Here is a 23,036-nt window from a genome sequence, read left to right as displayed (position 1 = left end):
ATACCCTCTGGGTCATCTCGGGGCACTTGAGATCAAATGAGGCCACTCGGTCCTGAGGAGCCGAGTTGGGATATTAAGCCAGACATAGGTCATAATTCAAAAGAGTTTTCCGTAGAAGGAAAGAGAAGCGTGAAAAAGTGAAAGCAGTGTGGAGTTCGGGTGATTAAAGTAAGTTCCTAGAAATCTTGTACCTGCACTAAGCACTTGATGTGTTGCTTTCATAAGAGAACAGTCTTTTATGTTACCAGCTCTTTGAGACTGAATTAGAAGGGCTAAAATAATCTTGAGAAAAATCATTTGGTCTTTAATTATAGAAAGAGCTTTTCAACTCATGAAATTGTTTGCATATAAGTGGTAATATTTTTTTTTCCGATTGTCCTAATATACCAACTCAATAACTTATTCTTTTGAGGTTTTTTTTTGTGTGTGTGTTCTTCATTGGACAGGACTTAATTTATCTAAACAAAAACATTTGCTGGGAGTCAAAACATTGTGTCTGCTTCATTTAGCAGCTTCTGATTATAGAAACGCTAAAATTTGAGGGGAAAAAATCTGCTAGCTGGTTTAAATGCCTTTGCTAACCAAAGAGTACAGTTTTAAGTATATACACCATAAAAGAGAAGTTCGGACTTCTTTAGGTGCAAATCACTACCTGGTCAAGGGCCGTGTCTTTTGGAAAGTATATTAACTATTTCACATCATTTTGACACTTGAATGCATGTAGCTTATTATTGAGAAGTACCTTCGGTTCCTGAGAATAGATTCAGTAACTTTTTTTGTGTGATTTTAAAAACTTGTAGTAAAATATGCAGAAATAAAAGTTACCATTTTAACCATTTTTAAGTATACAGTTCAGTACCATTAAGTACATTCACAGTGCTGGGCAGCCGTCTCCACTATCCATTTCCAGAACTTCATCCCCAACAGAGCCTCTGTCTTGAATCAGCAAAAAACCTCTTCATTTCCCCTACCTCTAGTCCTTGGTAACCTCTGTTCCTAGTGATTTAATTTGTTGTTGTTGTTTTTGGAGGAAAAACTTACTGTGACCTACAGAAGCAGCTAGCTGTTTTTCAGTGACCTGATGCTGAAGTTACGAATTTGGACCTAAAGTATTTTAATTAAAGTGTTTGGTATCTTGCTCCAACTTAAATTTTTACTGCTTTTTGGCCATCATGCATCTGATTCTTTGCTGTCTTCAACAGACAGGTACGGCACCCCAGCCCTGGGCTCGGTGCCACCCCCACCATTTGCATTTAGATAAAGCACCAGAGGTGCGGATCTTGGAGGGAGTAATCCGGGGCGAGGGCTTGTCCCCAGGAAGGAGAAAGGACTTTGCTCTAACACCAAGTATATGATGGTTGTTTAAAAAAAAAAAAGAAATGTATTGTAAGCATTTAATTTCCTTGATAGCATTTTGAATATACCATAATTTAATAACGTTTGAAGAAAAGAAAACCTTGGAGAAATGAATAATCTTGTTTATCAGCATCACTTCAGATTATTTTGTGTTGCTGTGCTAATAGCCAGTGTTTCCCCGGTGCCTACTCTGGGATGGATAGGTACGATTGGGAGGGGTTTGCATAGTATATCTTCTTATATAATCCTCACCACCGTTCTGTGTAATCAGCACTGATGTTATTGATTACTACAACTGGTAAACTTAGGCCCAGAGAGGTTATGTAACTTGTGGCTGGAATTTGAACCCAGGCTGGACCTCAGTGCTTAAGCACAGGTCTACATTGACTACAGAAAGGATGGGCTGGAAATTCATTTAGGAGCAGTTTTATCTTTATCTGTGAGCCTTTTCCTCATAGTTGTTTCCACACTGTTCTATTTTTTCAGTTAGAGTAGCCAGGGCTGCCCCATTACCATAGCAGATTCTTGGGATGCCAGACCCCAGGGAGTGTTTCCAGAGCGCGAAATTCCCCGCCTCAGAAGAGAAACAGCGATGGCTAGGGTGCCTTCAGTGCCTGGGGTCAGTCTGTGTGCCCCTTGCCGACTCTGCTCTGTCCCGTGATGGCCCTTGGTCTCTGCCATCCTGTACCCCGTCATTGTAGGTTGCCCCCTCTGTAATAGCACAGCCCTCTGGGTTCCCATCCCTGTCTAGGGTCAGTCTTTTTGTAGTACTTACGTTATAACCTCTATAAAGTCTGAGTAGTGCAGTAATAGTGAATTTTTCCAACACATGTATTGACGACTTGCTGTATGTATAGCAGGCAGAATGCCATATGTAAGCACTGGGATGAGATTGCATCTGGGGAGTTGGAGCCATCTTCAAGGGGGTTCTTTTTCTCATGAGGTGGTTGGTTATTGAACTAAAACCTGAAGGATAGGTTGAAGTTAATCTAGGAAGGTGGGATAAGGGTCGTGGCAGGATGAGGCATGCCTCCCTTTCTCAGGTGGAACCTGAGTGTGGGGAATGACATGAAACTGGGAAGGAGAGCAGGGCCCGTGTGGTAAGTCTGGTGGGTTCCGTTTCCCAGTTCTATCCAGGGGCTGACTACAGAGGAGGAGACAGGGGGCGGGGGAACAATGGGAGCATTTTGGCACTTTAATAATCCACTCTGGCTGCTTATTGCAGACTTCTGTTTGTGTTTTCCTTCTAAACTGAAGACAGATACTTTGTCTATATCATCTATAAGATAATCTGTCTTACTCCATGATAACAGCTACATATCACAGTTTTACTGGTGACTGGTACAGTTCTAAACAATTTACACTTAGGGATTCATTCATTGTAACTGCAACCCTTAGCTACCGCCATGTCACAGATGAAGAAATGAGGAGTAGGAGTCTCAGCACTCTCTCGAAGGTTGCAGTAAGTGTAGGACAGGGATTTGGATGCAGGCATTGTACTGGTGCCTGGAGCAGTGACTGGCACACAAAACCCTCCATTTAAAAGGTTATTTGTATTTCCCACGGACTGGACCCAGAAGCTGCCCAATAAAGTTTGTGGTGCCCAGGTTGACTTTCTTTTCTTAAATTTTTATTTTATTTATTCATTTCAGAAGAGAGAGAGAGAGAGAGAGAGAGAGAGAGAAAGAGGAGGAACAGGAAGCATCAACTCCCATATGTGCCTTGACCAGGCAAGCCTGGGGTTTCGACCCAGTGACTTCAGCATTCCAGGTTGACATTTTATCCACTGCGCCACCACAGGTCAGGCCAGGTTGACTTTTGATAAACTTTCTAATGGACTATAACGTACAGTAGAGTGCACAGGCTTTGAATGCACAACTTTTTTGAAAAGTGCTCAATAAATTGACAAGTAAATTTAATTATCACCCCTCTCAAGATACATGTTGTTATCAGCAACCCCTCAAAGCTGCCTTGTACTGTTTCAGTCATTACCCCTCAAAATTAACCTAGTTCTGACTTCTATCACAGTAGATTCCGTTTTGCTTATTTTTGTAGACGTGGCTTTGTATAGAATGTATTTTTGTGTGTTTCTAGATTCCTTGATTTGTTATCCTAGTTCATGCATTTACTAGTACAAAACAGTGTCCGTGTCGTTTCAGAGGAGTAGTTCTTTTTTATTGCTGTGCAGTATTCCATTGTGAGTATAGATGGAGCTGTTCAGTTTTGGCCTCTGCCCCTGGGCAGTCCCACCCCCTCCCCTCAGTGTTGATCACTGGGCATTGGGACATAGGGTTGCTGTGAGAGGAGTGTGGTACAGCAGAGGACACAAAGCCTATGGAACGGGGGCCTACAGTTCATTGAGGTTTGGCTACCTTCCTAGCCAGTCTTTGAGCCTGGGCGGACTTAACTGTTATAACTACAGTCTTTAGGGTTAATACCAGTCTTGTTCTTCCCCCACTGTTGTTATGGGGGTCAAATGAGACATACACATCAAAGTATATATTTTGATTGTGAATTATTCTTGTAGAAAATATTAAAGATTATTAGTAGCCAATCATTTCTATTCTCCAAAATGTATTTTTAAATCAAAACTGTCTTTAATTATTCTATAAGTTGATGGCAGCAAACTAAGGTCTGGAAAGCTGATGAGCGGTCGGCCGAGGCAGCAAGCCCCGAGCTCTCCAGAGACCGCAGGCTGGGGAGCTGTGCAGCCTGGCTTCTCGGGGCTGCTGTTTCTCTGACACTCTGGCTGCCTGGGGCCTCGGCCGACTTCCTAGGGTTTGGTGAGTCGGGAGTAAGCCAGCCTGTTTGGCCCTGTAAAAATAATGGGACAAACACCTTTCCTAAAAGATCCAGTTTTCCTTCCCTTGTAGGTTGGGTGCAGGGCTCTTTCCATTATTCTTTGCAAAAAAAGAGCCAATGTGTGCATTTTCCCAGTTTTCTGTCTTCAGCACTGTGGGCCACAGCCGCTCAAAACCTGCTTCTCTGTTGTGTGACTTTTGACCCTGTTTCATGGTGGTGTGGATTCCAGAGGGTGGACTTTGATGGCTGAGACACAAGTACCACTTCTGCTTAACTGCTGGTCTGAAGAGAAATGAGAACGTGCGTGTCTTTGACACGGGCTGACTTTGCAGGAGTGCCCCACAGCGCCCAAGCGGCAGCCGCGCAGCGTCCGGCTGTGAGCCGGGCAGGTTGCAGGACTTCTCAGGTGACCTCTCTTCTTTCTGTCGCCTCCGGATCACTCAAGTGGTAGAAATGGTAGCTGGGGACTTTCTGAAGGTTGAAGGAATATGCTTTTCACTAGGGGTATGTTGTCGTTTTGTTGCCTGATCTGAGAGGTATCATGAGAGGGGGCAAGGAAGATAGCTTGTATAATTCAGGGACTCAGCTGGCGTAGTAAGTAAGTAAGTTAAAGGAAGCCATATTGAACCCAGGAATGCCCTTCGCCCCTTTCCTGTCATCTGCCCACCAGGAAAAGGGGCTCTAGCCGGAACCACCAAGAGTCTGGTTTCTCTCTGCCTCCCTCCAGGGCTACTTCGAGTGCCTTCCCATTTGAACGCTTTTTTCAGGTAAGGGAGATTAGCACTAATGATTTTAATCCCTTATTTGGTTGGTTCTTACTTGGCCCAGGGCCTTGGAGCTCTGGGTCATTGGTACCTGATGGGTGATGTGATCAGACAGTTGGAATTCACTTGTTAGCCCACAATGAAAACCAGTAGGTTTCGCAGCTTTTGGTAAGTCCTGTGCATTCTTTCTGTAGTTCTCAAGTTCTTGTGGGCTGCACTGCTCCCCTTTTTTTTGTTTTTATGGTTTGAATTCTATGTATTGCAGATTAGCATTTTCCGTTAGTCTATCTGTGTGAATTATTCTTCCTTTCAATTTTATTCATTAACTTCTTTCTAGTTTTTTCACCCCAGGGTTCTTTGAAAGAACTTGATATAATGGAGAGTGACTTGGAAACCAGATAGGATTCCCAGATTTAGCAAATAAAAACACAGGGTGAAGAGCTGGTATTTATTTATTTATTACCCATTTTTTTTTAATTTCTATTTATTTTAGAGAGGAATGGGGTGAAAGAGAATGTGTATGTGTGCAAGAGAGAAACACCGATTTGTTGCTCCACTTATTTCTGCATTTATTGGCTGATTCTTGTATGTGCCCTGACCAGGGATCAAACCCACAACCTTGGAGTGTTGGGATGATGCTCTAACCAACTGAGCACCCAGCCAGGACGAGGAGCTGTATTTAAATTTCAGATAAACAATGAATAGTATTTTAGTTATATGTATTCCCAAATGGTGCATGGAACATAGGTACACTAAAAATTATTTGTTTATCTGAAATGCAAATTTAACTGGGTAGCTTGTATTTTATAAATGCAAACAGACAAACCCATAGGATTTAAAAAATCTCAGTTCTGGGCCCTGGCCGGTTGGCTCAGTGGTAGAGCGTCAGCCTGGCGTGCAGAGGTCCCGGGTTCAATTCCCGGCCAGGGCACATAGGAGAAGCGCCCATCTGCTTCTCCACCCCTCTCCCTCTCCTTCCTCTCTGTCTCTCTCTTCCCCTCCCGCAGCCGAAGCTCCATTGGAGCAAAGATGGCCCAGGCGCTGGGGATGGCTCCTTGGCCTCTGCCCCAGGCGCTAGAGTGGCTCTGGTCACGACAGAGCGACGCCCCGGAGGGGCAGAGCGTCGCCCCCTGATGGGCGTGCCGGGTGGATCCGGGTCGGGCGCATGCGGGAGTCTGTCTGACTGTCTCTCCCCATTCCTAGCTTCAGAAAAATACAAAAAAAAAAAAGTCTCACTGATCATATGGCAGCTTACCCGACCTCTAAGCCACCATGCCTTCTTTCTATAAGGGGATCATGATATCTTACCTCTCAGGTTTTGGGGATAAATCATGTGACTTATGAAAGCTCTCGGGATGCATTGAGCATATCTTCCTTTTCCTACTTTAGCCAGTGATTTGGACTCGCCCATCTTTTTTCTTTTCTGTTCTCCTTCTTCGTGAACTGGCGGCTCTGGTCTTGTCAGGACGTCCTGTGCTTCCTCAAGCTGCACTGAGTTTGCTTTCCTTGTCCTCTCCTTCTCCCACCAACTTCTGTATTTCTTCTTTCTGAAGGCCATCGTTGACTGGATGTCTCAGGTGTCTCTTTTGATCTAGCCACATGGTAACAGCCCTCTTGTTTCATTTCTCTTTTCCTTCTGAGCCTGAAGTGGCACAGGGCGAACAGGGCGTTCTGGTCTCTTGCTGCCGGTGGGGCCAGGCAACAAACACGTGTCCCTTTGGGGTCTGGGTTTTCTCCTCATTTCACCGAGAAGACTTGGTTAGGATTCTGGGCATGCGAACTGGCACCTGAGGGCTTTGGCTGCAGAGTTTTGGGAGACCTTTGAAAGAGAATGTCCTCGGAAAGGCACACGTGGTTATCTCGGGCATCCCCTCTCCCTGTTGCTTCTCCCTCTGCCCTTGTCACTTGAGCACTTCCTGCTCAGAGGGCAGTTGAGTGTGGGACCCCTGGAGCTGCGCTACAGTCGGTGACTCATGAAGCCAAGGTGCAGGGTTTGATTTAGCTCTTGAACAAAACCACAGGGCACAATTATTCCGTCTTTACAGACTGAGTCAGCTGAGGTACAGAGATGTCAGCCTGCCGGGGTCATCAGCTGGTAGGTGCTGGGGCCAGGAGGTAACCTGCTCTTGACCACTGTGTTGTATTTCTGTGACCACTTGTGGCTCCGAGGGTCTATGAAATTCTTTGTAGGAGTTTAGAATATAGCAAAATTTTGTTGGGTTTTTTTTTTGGGGGGGGGGGTTTGTATTTTTTTGAAGTTGGAAACAGGGAGGCAGTCAGACAGACTCCCGCATGCACCCGACTGGGATCCACCCGGCATGCCCACCAGGGGGCGATGCTCTGCCCATCTGGGGCGTCGCTCTGTTGCAACCAGAACCACTCTAGCGCCAGAGGCAGAGGCCACAGAGCCATCCTCAGCGTCCAGGCCAACTTTGCTCCAATGGAGCCTTGGCTGCAGGAGGGGAAGAGAGAGACAGAGAGGAAGGAGAGGGGGAGGGGTGGAGAAGCAGATAGGCGCTTCTCCTATGTGCCCTGGCCAGGAATCGAACCTGGGACTCCTGCACAGCAGGCTGACGCTCTACCACTGAGCCAACCGGCCAGGGCCATTGGTTTGTTTTTAAATTCATAATTTTAGGACCTCACTGGATCACATGAGCAGTTGCTCTGAATCTTAACGATGAATCCTTATAATCAGTTCCCCTTCAAAAGGATTGTTCTTCCATCCCTTAGAGATGCTTCCGAGAGCTTTCTTTTCCTGTGGCTTTTCTCTAACCTTTATATAGAAGACAAAGTTTCCGTGGTGTTCATTTAACTCAGCAGTTTTTGTATACCAACTAAGTAGCAGCTACATGCTTGAGATGCCCTAGTACGAACAAGGCAGGGTAGGAATAATAACTGAGTGCCTTGCCCTGGGCTAAGGATACCCAGAGCCCTAGAAGACCTTGGGCCTGCTTGAAGGAGCTCAGAGGCTGGTAGGAGAGAGAGGTGAGAAAACTGACCACTCCATGGCTGAAGGAAGATGGTGAGTTGACCAGTCAGGGTTCACACAGGGAAATAGAAACCACGTGGAGTGAGAGGGAGAGAACTGAGTCCAGGGAACCGGTTATCCCAGTGGTGGTGTTGCTGAGAATGCCACTCACTGGGCCGTGCAGTGAGGCAGCCCAGGGGTCTGAAACAGCAGGACACCAGAGGTCAGAGGGAGGAGGTGGTTACCAGACCCAGGGCCGGGTTGCCCAGAGAAAGCTGAAACAATGGTGGGCTGTAAAGACAGGAATGCTTTGCCCAAGGTGGAGAAAAAAGGGGAGAAACACCCTCCTTCTTCCCATCCTCCTCGCTCTGTGCCTGTCAGTGGCTGAATCCAGCTGGAACTTAGCTGACTTCTGGGAACTGGGGGCTGCAGTCCGCAGAGGTCACCCTACCTTGCAGAGCAGGGGAAGGTCAGTGGAAGGATCTTGGGCCAGACAGACCCAGCCAGGACTGGCTCAGGAAGAAATGAAAACGAAAGACTGTATTTGGCCTGGGCATTCATTGAACACTTCACAGATGACAGAATGTTGGACGACTTGTCGGTTTTTATTCCCCCAAGAGGATGTGAGTAAAGGGCATGTCAGGAAGAAGGAACCGCATGGACAAAGGCATGGCAGCGTGAAACAGCAGGCCTCACTTTTAGCACCACATGCAGCTCCGAGTGACTGAATTGATACTTGGGGTCTTTCCTGTCCATCTTTCTCCTGCCTCAGCAACCCCTTGCTCACATGTCCATGGTGTCATTTATGACTGACCTGAATTTTCTCATAGGGGAAAGCCGGGGGGTGGGGTGGAGCTCTGCACCCTTATATCCTCAGTGTGTCATTTAACAGTGGTAGACAGCTTGGGATGCCTCACCAGCCCCAGAAGGGAGGTCATGGCCAGTGACAGTTACATTTGGTGCCGGGGCCCCACAGTACCCAAGGCTCTGATGAGGATGCTCATGCCTTGTGGGGAGAAGTAGCTGAACATGTGAGTGGCCTAGCCCCCAATGTCTGGGACTTGATCATGCTGTTAGAATGTGTTTCTCACATTTCTCTGCTGTGAAATTGGTTTTCATGATGAGAGAAGGTTTTGTTTAAACTTTTTATTATGGAAATGTTCACCCACAAAAGTAGAATGAATGTACAAACCTCAGCCTCACCAATTATCAACACATGGTTAATCTTAAAATGATTTCACTCACAGTTCATTTTGCATCTCTGATAAAGATTTTGCAAGCACTATATTATTATCACATCTAAAAAAAATACTAATATTTTCCCTAGTAAATTTGTGTTTGAAAGGTAACCAGCAAAGGCTTTTCTGGAATGAAATAGGTTGTCCTTGTTTCCTTCTGCTTTAAGCCTTTTCCCCTGTGCCCTGAGGCTGCTGGCCCCTGATCTAAATCTCTTTTTCCTACCAATGTGCTGTGATCATGTTGGGACCTTTTACCTGCTGTCCTGCTTCTTGGAACCAGTCTCCCAGGCATCCAAGTCTTACGGTTCTGCCCTCAGGAAGGTATGCGGCCTGGCTTCCCAGCCGCCGTGGTACACCGGGGTATGACTCTCAGGTCACCACCTCGTGCACGCACGTGCACGTGCACGTGGGGCAAGAATCTTAGCCTTTACAGATCAGCCTCAAGGAAATCTGGAGTGAGGAAGCCTTTGCTTTTAGCTGGGAAATGTCTGATGAGCATCATGGAGGAATTAGGCCACTGGAGGATGGGCTAGCATACAGAGCTCCTAGCAGGTCTGTTGTGTGTGAAGCCATTCAGGTCTGGAGAGCATCAGGCAGGAAGCCGTGGGCAGGCAGAACAATGAGCATCTTTGCCCAGAATCCCCAGCGCTGAGATCTGCAGCTTGTGCAGCATCTGTAGAGTGGTTTCAACTCCATTATTTCATTTGAGTCTCGCAGCAAGTCTGTGGGTAGGTAGTGAGAGTCTTGCTTTGCAAGCAAAGGATCTGGGGCTCAAGTGAAATGCTGTTAAATTATTTGGCCAGGGAACAGTGCTGGTAAAGGGAGCAGGTGGGAAGCAGGTGGGATTGTAAGGTAGATGGTCTGACTCCCAGGCCAGGGTTCTTTCTACTCTCTCAGCTCCTTGGGAGAGGAGGCAAAAAGGGGTCTGGTAGTTCAACTCCTAGAAACAAAAGGGGACTGAATGTAGCTTTGACAGTGATTCATGAAGGAGAATGAGTGAAGGGTAGCAAGTCTCCTTTTCCCAGAGCTTTCCAAATACTTGCTGATCCTGTGTGAGATCGGCCAGCACAGTGGGCAGTGAAGCCTGAGTGGGGCTGGGGTGGGAGGGCTGAGTCCTTCACTCACACGAGTCTAGGAAAGGGACTGGGGATGGTCCCAGCTGTAGATATTACCTCCAGCGGTTCGGTCCAGGTTCCTGTGCTCTCATGTGCCCACATCAATCAGTTTAAAGTGGGCCGCTGAGTTGGGGACTTGCCACATTGGCTATTTTCCAGGCTGTTGCTCTTTGTATGTATAATTTGACCTCTGTCAGTAACCTTTTGCCTTTCTTTCTGTGGTTCCAAGACTTTGCTGTCCACCAGAATCACCCGGAGAACTTCAAAAGTCATGATACCTGGGGTCACATCCTTCAATGTCTGGGGGTAGGAGCCAGACCACCTTAGTATTGTTTTTTAGATTCCCCGGTAATTTTTATATTGCCTTGGATTTAGCAACAAAGTTTGGGAATCAGTGGTCTATATGTTTGTGAGGATATATTTTCACCTGAGGCTTGAGAAAAGTATGGCCCTTTTAAAAATACTAAAAATAATTTTTCCCATTAGTTATTTTTCTTCAGCTTTATTGAGATATAATTGACATTAAAAAATCTAAAATCAAAATAATTGAGTGAGTTTAAGATATAAAGCGTGTTGCTTTGCTAGACTTTTATATATTGCAAAATGGTTACTACCATAACATTAACTAGTACATGCATCATGACACATAATTATCTAAAGTATTCTTTTATTTTTTAATTGAATTTTCTGAATAGAAAAAACATCTCATGATATGCGCTCCTCTTCCCTTTTGCACAAAAAGTGGTACAGATGATTCTTTGTTCTGTTATTTTTCTCTCCCACATTATTATATTTTGGAGAATTTTTTAAAATAACAGTACAGTGATTATTCCCTCATTCTCCTTTACAGTTGCATAGTAAGTCATTGTGCGGCTGTTTCTAACCATTGGGCATCTAATCTGTTTTCAGTCTTTGGTCTCACAGTGTCACAGCAACCATGGGTCATTTGGTATGTGAGTATGTATCTAAGGAGATAGATCGCACTGGCTCCTATTCTGTTAAGCCATTTCTTCATATTGGCTCAGTCTTCTCATCAGTCCTGTGAGGTAGCTAGTATAATGACCTCCATTTTACAGGCGAGGCAACAGGCTCAGATAGAATTGGATGATGTGCCCAAAGTCATACTTCAGAGAATGGCACAGTTAGAATTCACACCTGAACAAGGTGACTCCAGAGAAATTTCTTCACTTTGAGATACTGCCTTTCTGGGAAAATTCCTAGAAGATATATTGACAGGGTCAGATGTGCTATATATGTATAATTTGAATAGATGTTGGCAAATTGTTCTCTGTAAGGGCTTGTACTCCGTTATACTTAGAGAGAGTATGTGTGGCCCCATATCACGCTTTTCTCAAATTTGGATTTTGCCAATTTGGTAATTGAAAGTGGCACCATGGTGTAGTCTTTTCATTTCTCTGGGGTGAGGGGGTAAATATCTTTTCATATGTTTGTAAGAGCATTTATTTGTAGTTCCTTTTTTAGAAATGCCTATATCATAGTCTTATTTTTCTATTGGGATGTTGGTCTTTCTCTTTCCCAATTTTTTCTCAGCATTCTCTATATTATAGACACTTGTCCTTTTTTCTAGTTTTGAGTTGCAGAAATATTTCCCACTTGTCACTTATCTTTTGACTTGGCTTTAAATGTGTGTTGTTGTTTTTTTCAAGCCACAATGAAGTTTTGCTTTCATAATGTTACCTATAGAAAATATTGTTGTGACGTTATGGTAAACTTACATTGAAGAAATGTAGGACAGACTACTATTGTGTTTTTGTTTAAATGATATGGAGTGCCTTTAAGAGAATTTCAGAAGATTATAGTAGTAATGACGCTAGATATTATCCTAAATTGCATTAAACTACTTGAATGCATAGGGGTATATTAGAAGCACATTTCCTGGTGCCTTTTGTCCCCTCGTTTTTCTCTACAGTATTACTTTATATTTCATATAAAATCTTGAATCAGGATAAATCTGTGATGAATTCTTCAGTTACTGAATTGTTTGCAGTTTGGAACTATTATTATATTTTTCTTCCTCCATAACCTTGTCTCAAGTGGACTTAAGTTTAATTGGCATGATTTCTCTCTCCTGGTTGGTTTCCAGCTCTGTTTATCTGTTGGTTTTATTTTACTCTAAGCATTTTCCATTTCCCCTCCTTAGAGATAGCTTAAAAACACTGGACCTTGAATGTAATCTTCTTCTGTATTGGCCAGTTTGCTAGTCATTTTTGTGGATTGCACACCTCTTCTGAGGAGATTCTGTGCCAGGTACTGTGCTAGGTCCCTGCCTCTTGGAGCTTGTATTCTAGTGTGGGTGGGGGTGGGGTGGGAGGAGAAATAGATGTCAGACAACTAATTTCAAGGTACAGAATTAAAACTGTGAAAGATGCTTTGAAAGATACATGAATAGTTCTCAGAGGATATGAATAGGGAGAACTGAACTAGTTTGGAGCAGCCAAGGAGAGATTCCCTGAGTGACATGTGGGCTGCCATCCTCTGAATAACGAAGAAAAGTTGACCATTCAGAAGATTGGTAAAAACATGTTCTGGGCCAAGGGGACAGGCCTTGCAAAAATCTTGAAAGCAACAGAAGCGTGATAAGTTTGAGGAACCGAAAGACAAGTGTGGTCAGAGTATGATCTGGATGTGGCCTGAGGAAGAAGGATCTGGAAGTAGGTGGAGCCAGTTGAGACATGGTTTATAGTCTGTCATCTGATGTTACTGAGTTTGTTAGTAAACCCTGTACCATTAGTAAAATATGTTCGGCATCCTTTTGAAGGAAAGAGACCTTTTTTTAAAAGTATTTTTCTTGGTGAGAGGAGGGGAGGCAGAGACTCTTGCCTGCGCCAAATTGGGATCCACCCGGCAAGCCCCCTACTGGGTGATGCTCTGCCTGACTGGGGCATTGCTCCATTGCTCAGCAACCGAGCTATTCTTAGCGCCTGAGGGCCATAGGGAGCCATCCTCAGCACCTGGGGCCAACTCGCTCCAATTGAGTCATGGCTGCAGGAGGAGAAGAGAGATAGAGAGAGAGAAAGAGAGAGAGGGAAGTGAGGAGGGAAGGGTGGAGAAACAGATGGTCTCTTCTCTTGTGTGCCCTGACTGGAAATTGAACCCAGGACATCCACACGCTGTGCTGATGCTCTACCACTGAGCCAACCAGCAAGGGCTAAGACCTTTTCTTTAGCTGCCTTCAAATTTCTGAGCTGAGAATATCCTACATGTCACTTATTGCTAGTCTTATGCTCATTTCTCTCCCAAATGATAGACCAGGGAGTCAAATGACTTAAGTCTACTCTGGTGGCCAGTAGTAGCATCAGAACTTGAACTTAGGTCTCCTGATTTGTAGACTGGTCTTTGTACCCTGCACCTTCTGAGTTCATGTTCTGATGCTAACACTGGCTACCAGAGTTGAATTAGCATCTGGGTAACTTTTAGCTCTATTTGGCTATTAGATTTTACCCCCTCTGACATATATGCCTTCTCCCCTTTTAAAATCTTATATGTTTATGCAAAGAATAGTGAATTTTAGAATGAGTTGGTATATAAAAATTAGCCTAAAGAGACTTTGAAATTGTAATAGGCCCTCAGCTGACCCTGCAAGAGTAATGAGTCATAATTGTCTCGTCTCACTGTGCCCCTTTTGGGACACCAGGCAAGCCAGAAGGAATTTCCCCTACTTAATGTCTAAGTACTTTTTTTCTTCTTTTGAATATGCTGCCTTGATGTTCATCTTAAGTCTTACAGGACATGTCACACTCTGGTGCACACCCGCTTCCCACGCACGGCCCGAGCCTCATGTTCTCTTGGGGAAAGCGCTCCCTATTCAGACCGGGTGTGTCTTGTGTTCCCAGGGGCCTGTGACATCAGTGGGAAGTGGGCATCCCTTAAATGGTTACCTCTCTGATAAAGCAAAGACATTAGGATGGATATTGAGGGGATGCTACGGACGGTGAGTGCTGTTGGAGTTTTGAGGACGGAGGTGGGTATTAACCTGCAGTAGCAGGTGTTGTGGAGATGGTCGAGGGCATGTGGCACTGGAGGAGCCTGGTGAGACTTGCTGAACGGGACCAGAGGACATAGGTTGGGGAAGGAGGAGGTAAGGAGAGTGTGTGGAGGGGGTCAGTCTGGTGTTGATCTGCTTGGTGCCTTTCTTTGGGTCATGTCAGAGATGACCACCCTGCCCTGAGTTGTAGAGAGGAGTCACTGGGCAGAGACTGGATTGGAGGACCTCCAGTGGGTTGGTTGAAACACCATGTTCTGTGTACCAGGTGCCAGGCTACAGACAATCGTTATCTCATGTAACCCTTAAAAGAACCCTATGAAGCACCTAAGTAGTTATCCTCATTTACAGATGGAAAGTGAGACTCAGAAAGGTAAAACTGTTCTAAATGGTGGACATGCTACCTCCTGAGTCTCAGTTGAGTGGAGGCTGCTCTGGGACATGTTAGTTTTTTCATCCTCAACCCACCAGAAACTTTTTTGGGGCTATAACGTACATGCTATACATACTTGTGAAATGGCTTGCATAAGTTTTCACAGATTGAAGGCACTTGTATAACATGCGCCTAGATCAAGAAAGTGGACATTTCTAACACCGTGGACCCTGCTTTGCCGCATCCAGTCATTATGCCTCCAAGAGTAATCACTGTCCTGAGTATGAGCTCTGTTCAACTGGATTCATACAATATGTACTCTTCAGTGTTTAACTGCTTTATCACAATATTATGTCTGTAAGAGTATGTTGTTGAATTCTTCCTTTTTGAGGTTGGGTCTCAGGACCTAGAGTGTCTAGAAAACACATCTTTAGGGCTAGAAAGTCCCCTTATTGTATAGTTGGTGTTTTAAAAACTTATAAACTTGAAAATATAGTCTGTGAGGCATAATGAACTATAGGAGAAAAAGCTATTTGGATTTTCAGAGTCCTTGGGATAAAGGATTCAACATAATAACAGGGAAATGCCTTTTGGTATTTTTTTTTTTAGAAGAATGGCGTAAAAATATTGATGAATTCAGATTCTGCCAGACACATTTTGTCTTATAGAGTATAGTATCCAAGATCCTGAAAAGTTTGTAAATGAGGTTAAAATTGGTTTTATCAAAATGTAAGCATATATAGCAGGGGTAGTCAACCTTTTTATACCTACTGCCCACTTTTGTATCTCTGTTAGTAGAATTTTCTAACCACCCACTGGTTCCACAGTAATGGTGATTTATAAAGTAGGAAAGTAACTTTACTTTATAAAATTTATAAAGCAGAGTTACAGCAAGTTGAAGCATATAATAATAATTACTTACCAAGTACTTTATGTCGGATTTTCACTAGGTTTGGCAGAATAAATCTTTATAAAACAACTTACTATAGTTAAATCTGTCTTTTTATTTATACTTTGGTTGCTCTGCTACCGCCCACCATGAAAGCTGGAACGCCCACTAGTGGGCGGTAGGGACCAGGTTGACTACCACTGATATATAGGATCTTGATGGGGAAAGAAACTGAAAATTTGCAGTGTGAAGTTTGTGCCCTTTATTTGGAGACTGCCAGGAGCACACCTGTCATTGAACAAGTTCAGCATATTACCACAGCCAGGGACAACACTGCTGGGCAAATAAGAGGGTGTAGGGAAACCAGCTATGTTGTTAGGCTTGCTTGCTTGCGCTTTGCATAATTAGTGTGTGAGCACGTGGCAGAGCCATGTGTGTATAGCCTATGTAAGGCTACGGGTGCTTGCCCTTGGCAGGGATCGCTTGTCCACCACTGTGAGAAGCAGTTCTCCCTGCCCATGTGCTCACTCACCATTGCGAGACTCTAATAAATGGTAACAGCCTAACGCTTTCCTGCTCTGCAGTTCCCCTACCATCTGCCTGAATCCAACATGCCTGGCCTTGGCCACCAGCATTACAGAGGCTGTTAGAAGGAAACTACTATAGGATTTGGGGTTTAGTTGGGTAATCTTGAGAGGGTCTACAAAAGAACAGGTACTCTCTAGATTGGGCATTTTCAAAGCCTGAGGGCAGTTCTCTGTGTATCTCAATAAATCTTACCTGTAGAGAGGGCAGAGTGGAGCCTAATGACAGCTGTGATTGCTAAGGAAGCAGCAGTGATTCATTTTAGCCCAAGAGGGTGACGTGTGGTATTTTTGGGTTTCCCAGTAATCTTGTTATGTCTCATTTAGTCATGGTCGCTGTGACCTTGTTGGCTGTGGATGGATGTTCTATGAGATTGTTTATGTCCTGGAGAACAGCCTGACCTACTCAGAGTGTCAGATTGGTTTGTAATAATATTGAGGTTTAGCTGTGAACATCAGATCAGGGGGGCTATTGCTTTTTTTTTTCCTGAAGGACAATTTCTAGGCTTTTGTTTTTCATAAATGTATACTTTATAATATGGATGTTTTTAAAATAGAATTGACCTTAAGTAGATACTTATTTCTTAAGAGATTAAATAAGAATTTGAACAGAAAGTATATTTAGGGCATTAATCTTTGTTTTCAGGCTTTAGTGACTGCAGTTGCTGGGTGTGGACTGGTTTTAGGTAGTCTTTGTGAAGTCACATGGGTGGTTGGCACTGGCTTAATCACATTTACCCTTCTCTCTTTACCTGTTGAATGAAGGTAATTAAAACAGTGACCCAAATTTCTTAATGGCCCCTTGTGATGTAATGGTTCAATCTCACAACCAGATGATGTCTGCTAATTTATACCGCACTTGCTTCCGACAAGGATTCAAGGTGGCTGAGATGATGTGACTTCCCTCTGAGCACTCCAACCATATCTTTCCTTCCTCTTCTTTTTCTCTTTTCCTTTCCGCCTAAATGAGCAGTCACAGGAGTTGGAAATTACTCCTTGCCCACAAAGAAAAAGTTTTCTGAAAAGGGGTAGGGTCTTCAATCTAAGAAAATTTCATCTAAGGATCCAGGGAGGTACTGAACTCTACCTTGTGCAACCTTTGTTAAAGCAGGGTTTGAGCAGAGGGCTGGCACTTTGGCGAGCCCAGTGTTCTGATTGGTTGTGGAGAGTTGGGGGCTTGTAGATCATATTCTGGTCACTTTAGGCCCCTGACCCTTTAACAGCGGTTCTCAACCTGTGGGTTGCGACCCCGGCGGGGATCGAACGACCGAAACACAGGGGTCGCCTAAAGCCATCGGAAAATACATATTTTACATGATTGAGGAATAGGCCTTGACCGGCGTATGCTTTTCTAATTTTCTTGTCTAACAGCATTTAACCTTCTGTTTTCTGGCCCCTGCTTTTTCTGGAATGCTTGTAAATGCAGCCTTATCTGTGAGCAGCAGCTGTGTATCAATTCTCTTCCGGATTCATGGAGCAGAATGTGAAACTGGCTAGTGAGAATGATGAGTTTTACCTGGCAATGTCCTGAGGGACAACATGTAAGAAAAGGAAAAAGCTGAAGAGGAGTGAATGGATCAGTTGAAAAAGAGCTTCAAACCAGCGCAAGTGGGAGAGAGAGAGACAGAGAGGTAGACAGAGAGGAGCTAGAAAGTATTTTTGCTGCCAAGTAGAGTACTTGTTGGGTTTTGAGGCCTTGTCTAATTTTATTTTTGTCTAAACATCTGACCGTTTATCTCATTGAAACGCTTTGAAATTTCAGAACAGGCAGGTTTAGTTATGTACCCTCTTTGCTGATTCCTTAATCTCTGTGTTCCTGTGTTCATAACTCTATTTTGATTATTATGACTTTATAGTAGGTTTTACTGTGCCGTATGGCAAGTTCTGACACATTGTTTTCAGAATTGTCATGACTATAATGATCCCCCCTCCACACGTCATGACTCTTAAATCCTGTGGGGCTTTTATGTTGGGGAGAATTTCTCTTACAGATCTCCTATTTATTTATTAAGGTGTATATTTCTTTGTTCTAACTCTCTAGTGAGGGTCTAAAAAAACACTTTTGTTCATCTAGGATTTACAGGCTTTTCATCTTTTTCTTAGGTACCCTGTTCTTGCCATTGTGAGTAGGGTTGTTTTGTTTTTTCATTTTATATTCTCATATTTAGGAATGATTTTGTTTCTCATATTTAGGAATGGTTATGTTGCTTGGCTTCTGGTCACCTTGCTGAACTAAAATGATTTCTTGGTTCTCTTGCACTTCAGGTGGATGACATCTGAAGTGACAGATTTGTATCCCCTCCTTTCTAGCCTCTTCCAATCCCCATAGAATCAGGTCATACATTTAACTTAACATGCTCAGCTGTTTATAACTACTATTAATTTAAACAGTGTTGGCTCCTCTACTCTTACTCCATGAACATTTGTGGCTCTGGGCCTTTCTCTCCTTTCCTCAGTTGGCTACTGGTGTTCCCTTATGCCTTTCCACAGGGACATGTTTCTGTAATAGAGTGGGATTTCCTCTCCGTACCCTAACCATATCATAAGCAAAGGAAAACTGGCTTTTGCCATTTTGCACTTACATACTGACGTTGGAAGCTAATGCTGACATAAGAGGCGCCGCCACCGTATTTCCTATCTGTTTATTGCCTTAGCCGGGATGTTCTGTTCAGTGTTGAATACAGATGATAGCATGTGTCCTCTCTCATTCTTGACTTTAATGGGAGAGCTTCCCGTGCTTTACTCTTAAACGCCGTGGTTTGACCAGAGCTTTTGGTAGATGCTTGCTTTGTTTGATATCATGAGAGTGAACTGAGTTTTGTCACTTGTTTGCATTTGTTGAAAAGATATTGAAAACAGCTTAATGTAATGAAATACAACAATAATCATCTAATGTTGAACTATCCACTTTTTTTCTTGAGATAAAGCCTACTAGGTGATAATTTTAAAATACATTCATGTTCTCTAATTAATGATTTCTGTACATATATTACATAAAAGTGGTCTTTGGCGTTTTGGGTAGTTGCCTTGATTCTATTTTTTTTTTAAATTTTTTATTTATTTCTTACAGAGACAGAGAGAAAGTCAGAGAGAGGGATAGACAGGGACAGACTGAAGCGGAGAGAGATGAGAAACATCAATCATTAGTTTTTCATTGCGCGTTGCAACACCTTAGTTGTTCATTGATTGCTTTCTCATATGTGCCTTGACCGCGGGCCTTCAGCAGACCGAGTAACCCCTTGCTGGAGCCAGTGACCTTGGGTCTAAGCTGGCGAGCTTTTTGCTCAAACCAGATGAGCCCGCACTCATGCTGGCAATCCCGGGGTCTCGAACCCGGGTCCTCCGCATCCCAGTCCGACGCTCTAGCCACTGCGCCACCACCTGGTCAGGCTCGATTTTTTTTTTTTTTTTTTTACTTAGCAGGTATAGTTCATATAACATGAGTTATCTTTATCTTAAGTTTGGCAGAATTTGCATGTAGAAACCATGTGGGGCTGGATCCTTTCTTTGTAGGAGAGGGGTTTTTTTGGGGGGGAGGGTTTCAGAGACAGAGAGAGGGATAGACAGGGACAGACAGACAGGAACAGAGAAATGAGAAGCATCAATCATTAGCTTTTTGTTGCGCGTTGCGACACCTTTGTTGTTCATTGATTGCTTTCTTATGTGGGCCTTCAGCAGACTGAGTGACCCCTTGCTCAAGTCAGTGACCTTGGGCTCAAGCTGCTGAGCCTTGCTCAAACCAGATGAGCCTGTGCTCAAGCTGGCGACCTTGGGGTCTCAAACCTGGGTCCTCCGCATCCCAGTCCGATGCTCTATCCACTGCGCCACCGCCCGGTCAGGCTGTAGGAGAGGTTTTTAAAAAACATCAGAAGCTTTCATGGTGGGAAAAGCTTTCTAGGCTCTTTTAACTTCTTTTTTTCTCTACATGTGCTTCCTCAGCTTTCGGTTTGTCCCAGGCCTTACCTGGTTCAGCCACTGGGGAACATGGCTGCCTTAGATGAGCAGATCTCTGCCACATTTTAAGTATTTTTTTTTTCCTGATGGCAAGTCACACATCAATGATGATTCTTTTTAAAAATAAAATGACAAGTATGTACACACATCTGTGTCTGTGAGCCTGTTGCTCACGTCCCTCCTTGGGATTGTAAAATTTCTCCTTGAGATTAAGAGCCGTTTTTTCAGGACTGCAGAATTTACTTGAGTTGTGTTTTTTTGTTTGTTTGTTTTTTTAATTTTCCCATTGATTTGAGAAAGGGAGAGGGGGGGGGAGAAAGAGAGAGAGAAAGAGAGAGAGAGAAAAGCATCAACTTGTTCCATTTAGTTGTGTGCTTCTCGATTGTGCCCTGATGGGGGGATTGAACCCATGACCTTGGCGTGCTGGGACAAACACTTGTACTCACTGAGTCCCCTGCCAGGGCCGACTTTAGTATTCTGGTAGGAGTATATATTATCAAACTATATCCAAATATCAATGTTTGTGGCATGATACAAACACATTCATAATACCATGTGGCAGGCTTGGAATGATCACAGCATTTGATTTGGTTAGTTTTAGCCAGTTTGGTGCCTATGTGGGTGTTAAAATATCAAATTGAGGAGAAGAGTTTCTGCCCTAACATTATAAATGTGTTCTTGAAAAGCTTTGTGTTCTGCAGAATCACACACTAAAAATGTGAGGGCTTGAGGGAACCAGTAGTGTTGGGGCAGCCCTCTCACTCAGACTATGCTATGTAGTGACTAGAGAATGAACTAGCTCTGAAAGTACCCCGAGACATGCGACTTGGACTTGTGGAGTCATTTTCAATAGACCGGCAACTTCCAAATCAGCTGGCAGTGTGCCAGGTGTCTGCTGTGTCCCTAGATTCAGCCTGAAGGTCTGTGTCCTTGGAGTTCACCTGCGCTCGAATCTGTGAACTTCTCGGCCCTTCTGACCTCTGTTTTCTCTGCATGCTCTTCTCGGCCTTCAGAGCTTGTCTGTCCCAGGCCTTCCCTGGCTCGGTCCCTGAGGAACCTGTCATCGCTGTCCTAGATGGGCAGATCTCTGCCAGACTTTTATACACTGCTCACAAAAGTTCGGGGATATTTCAAAATGAATATGAAGCGGTAAAATATCTCCTGTTTTTTGTGAACAGTATATACTTTTTTCTGAGGATAGATAACTTACTGAAGAAACTTTGAGAAGCAGGTTCGCCCTACAGGGACGGTGTCATCAGTGCTGTCCCTCAGCATGGGCTCTGTTGCTCTGATGTATGCCCCTCTCGAGTCATTTCTTCCGCATCTGGGGGTTGGTGTGGAACCTTTGCAGCAAGCCACATCAGGATCACGTTGTGGCTCCCAGCGTGTTCTTTCCTATTGAACATATATTGTAACACTTGGCACTCGTTCTTAATTATGACAGCATCATTAGTCCATTGTTAGGGTAATTAACATTTGTATTTCCGGTTGTGCTGTAATAAATGCCCACACCTCTAGTGGCTTGAAACAACACACATTTATTATCTTATAGTTCTGTAGGTTAGAAGTCCAACACAGGTCTCACTGGGCTAGACTAAAGGTATGACTGAGCTGTCTTCCTTTCTGGAGGCTCTGGGGAGAAGCGATTTACTTGTCTAATTTCTAGAGGCCTCAAGCCAAGAATGGCAGGGTGTTCCTTCTCAAATGGCATCACTGTGACCTCCTCTCTGTCTCCCATTTTCTATTTTAAAGGACCTCTGTGATTATATTGAGCCTACCCAGTTATCTTTATTTTAAGGTCAGTTGATTAGCAACCTGAATTCCATCTCTTCCTTTAGTTCCTCTTTGCCATGTAAGTAATGTATTTATAGGTTCTCAGATTTGGGGCATGGATATCTTTGGGGGCGGGGATAATTCTGTCTATACTAGTCTATTGTTGATAAGTTGGTTGTTTGCATGCATTCATATGGAGGGCAGTTCACGAATGCCTTCATATGTCAATTTCTGTGCATCTCTGGTTGATTCATGGTCCACGTTTCTGTAAATGGGTGTTTGAAAGTGATAATTTTAATGTGTTTGAAAAAAATTATAAATTACTGAAACTTCAGCCTTGGTTGGGTAGGAGAACAGAAGGCAAGTTTAGTGCCAAAGAAAAATTTTCAGAGCTGGGAGGAGACCAATTTGTCCCTTTGTATTATAGAACTTCTGTTAGAGTGTAAGGTTCTGTCTTTTATTGTAGCTCGTTTATATTCTCTGTGCCTTCTGGCATATGTAATACACATCTACTGGTATATATAGTGTTTGCTAGATAAATGAGTATATACACACATTTCACCATTAAACTCCTTCTTTCATTTTGTTTCCTTTTCTTTCCAACATAAAATCTCAATAGATACTCTGTCTGAATTACTAAAACCATGGTTAATTTTGTAGCATTTTGGGTGTTGACAGCTGTTTTGTGTTTAAATGTAATACTGCCTCAACATCATCGAAATGGGGGGCATTTATTCTCATATAAAGCGTTTAAAATGGATGGTTTCAACTTTGTCTTGCTAATTGTAAAGGTTACACGTGTACCCTGTGTTCTGTCTGTCTCCGCCCACCCCCAACCTCCCCTTTTAAAATACGGAAACAGTTTATTACAAAAACCTTCACAAGTTTATATAAATATCAGTTGCCAGAAATGCTGGATGAAACCTAGAGTTACTTTGAGATAGGCAGAATAAAATAACATTTAAATATAGTGCCGCAGCCCCTTGTTCATGGGGCCAGGTACATTTTAGAATTAAGGTTTTTTTGGTACTGAGAACGGTGGTGTATTAGTTTCCTAAGGCTGCCATAGCAAACTGCTGCAAACTGGGTGACTTACAACAGACATTTGTTCCCTCACCGTTCTGGGGGCTGAAAGTCTGAAATCAAAGGGTTGGCAGGGCCATGCTCCCTCAGAAGCTTTTGGGAGGGTCCTCCTCCCATCTGCCAGCTTCTGGTTG

The 23,036-nt window shown here is 43.8% G+C and overlaps 1 protein-coding gene and 1 non-coding gene across 2 annotated transcripts in view; one reads left to right on the top strand and one right to left on the bottom strand.

Annotated features, from left to right (window-relative positions):
- The window catches only part of CCDC6 (coiled-coil domain containing 6), a 126,000-nt gene that overhangs the window by 8,599 nt on the left and 94,365 nt on the right, over window positions 1–23,036 (top strand). The gene's annotated exons all lie outside the window — the stretch shown is intronic.
- On the bottom strand, window positions 7,451–7,526 carry TRNAS-GCU (transfer RNA serine (anticodon GCU)). Its single transcript has one exon. It is a non-coding gene; the product is annotated as a tRNA-Ser (tRNA).

Source organism: Saccopteryx bilineata, chromosome 9 (genome assembly GCF_036850765.1).
Source record: "Saccopteryx bilineata isolate mSacBil1 chromosome 9, mSacBil1_pri_phased_curated, whole genome shotgun sequence".
Taxonomy (NCBI): domain Eukaryota; kingdom Metazoa; phylum Chordata; class Mammalia; order Chiroptera; family Emballonuridae; genus Saccopteryx; species Saccopteryx bilineata.
Note: the sequence above shows the minus strand (reverse complement) of the source record. Positions and strands in the feature narration are given on the sequence as shown.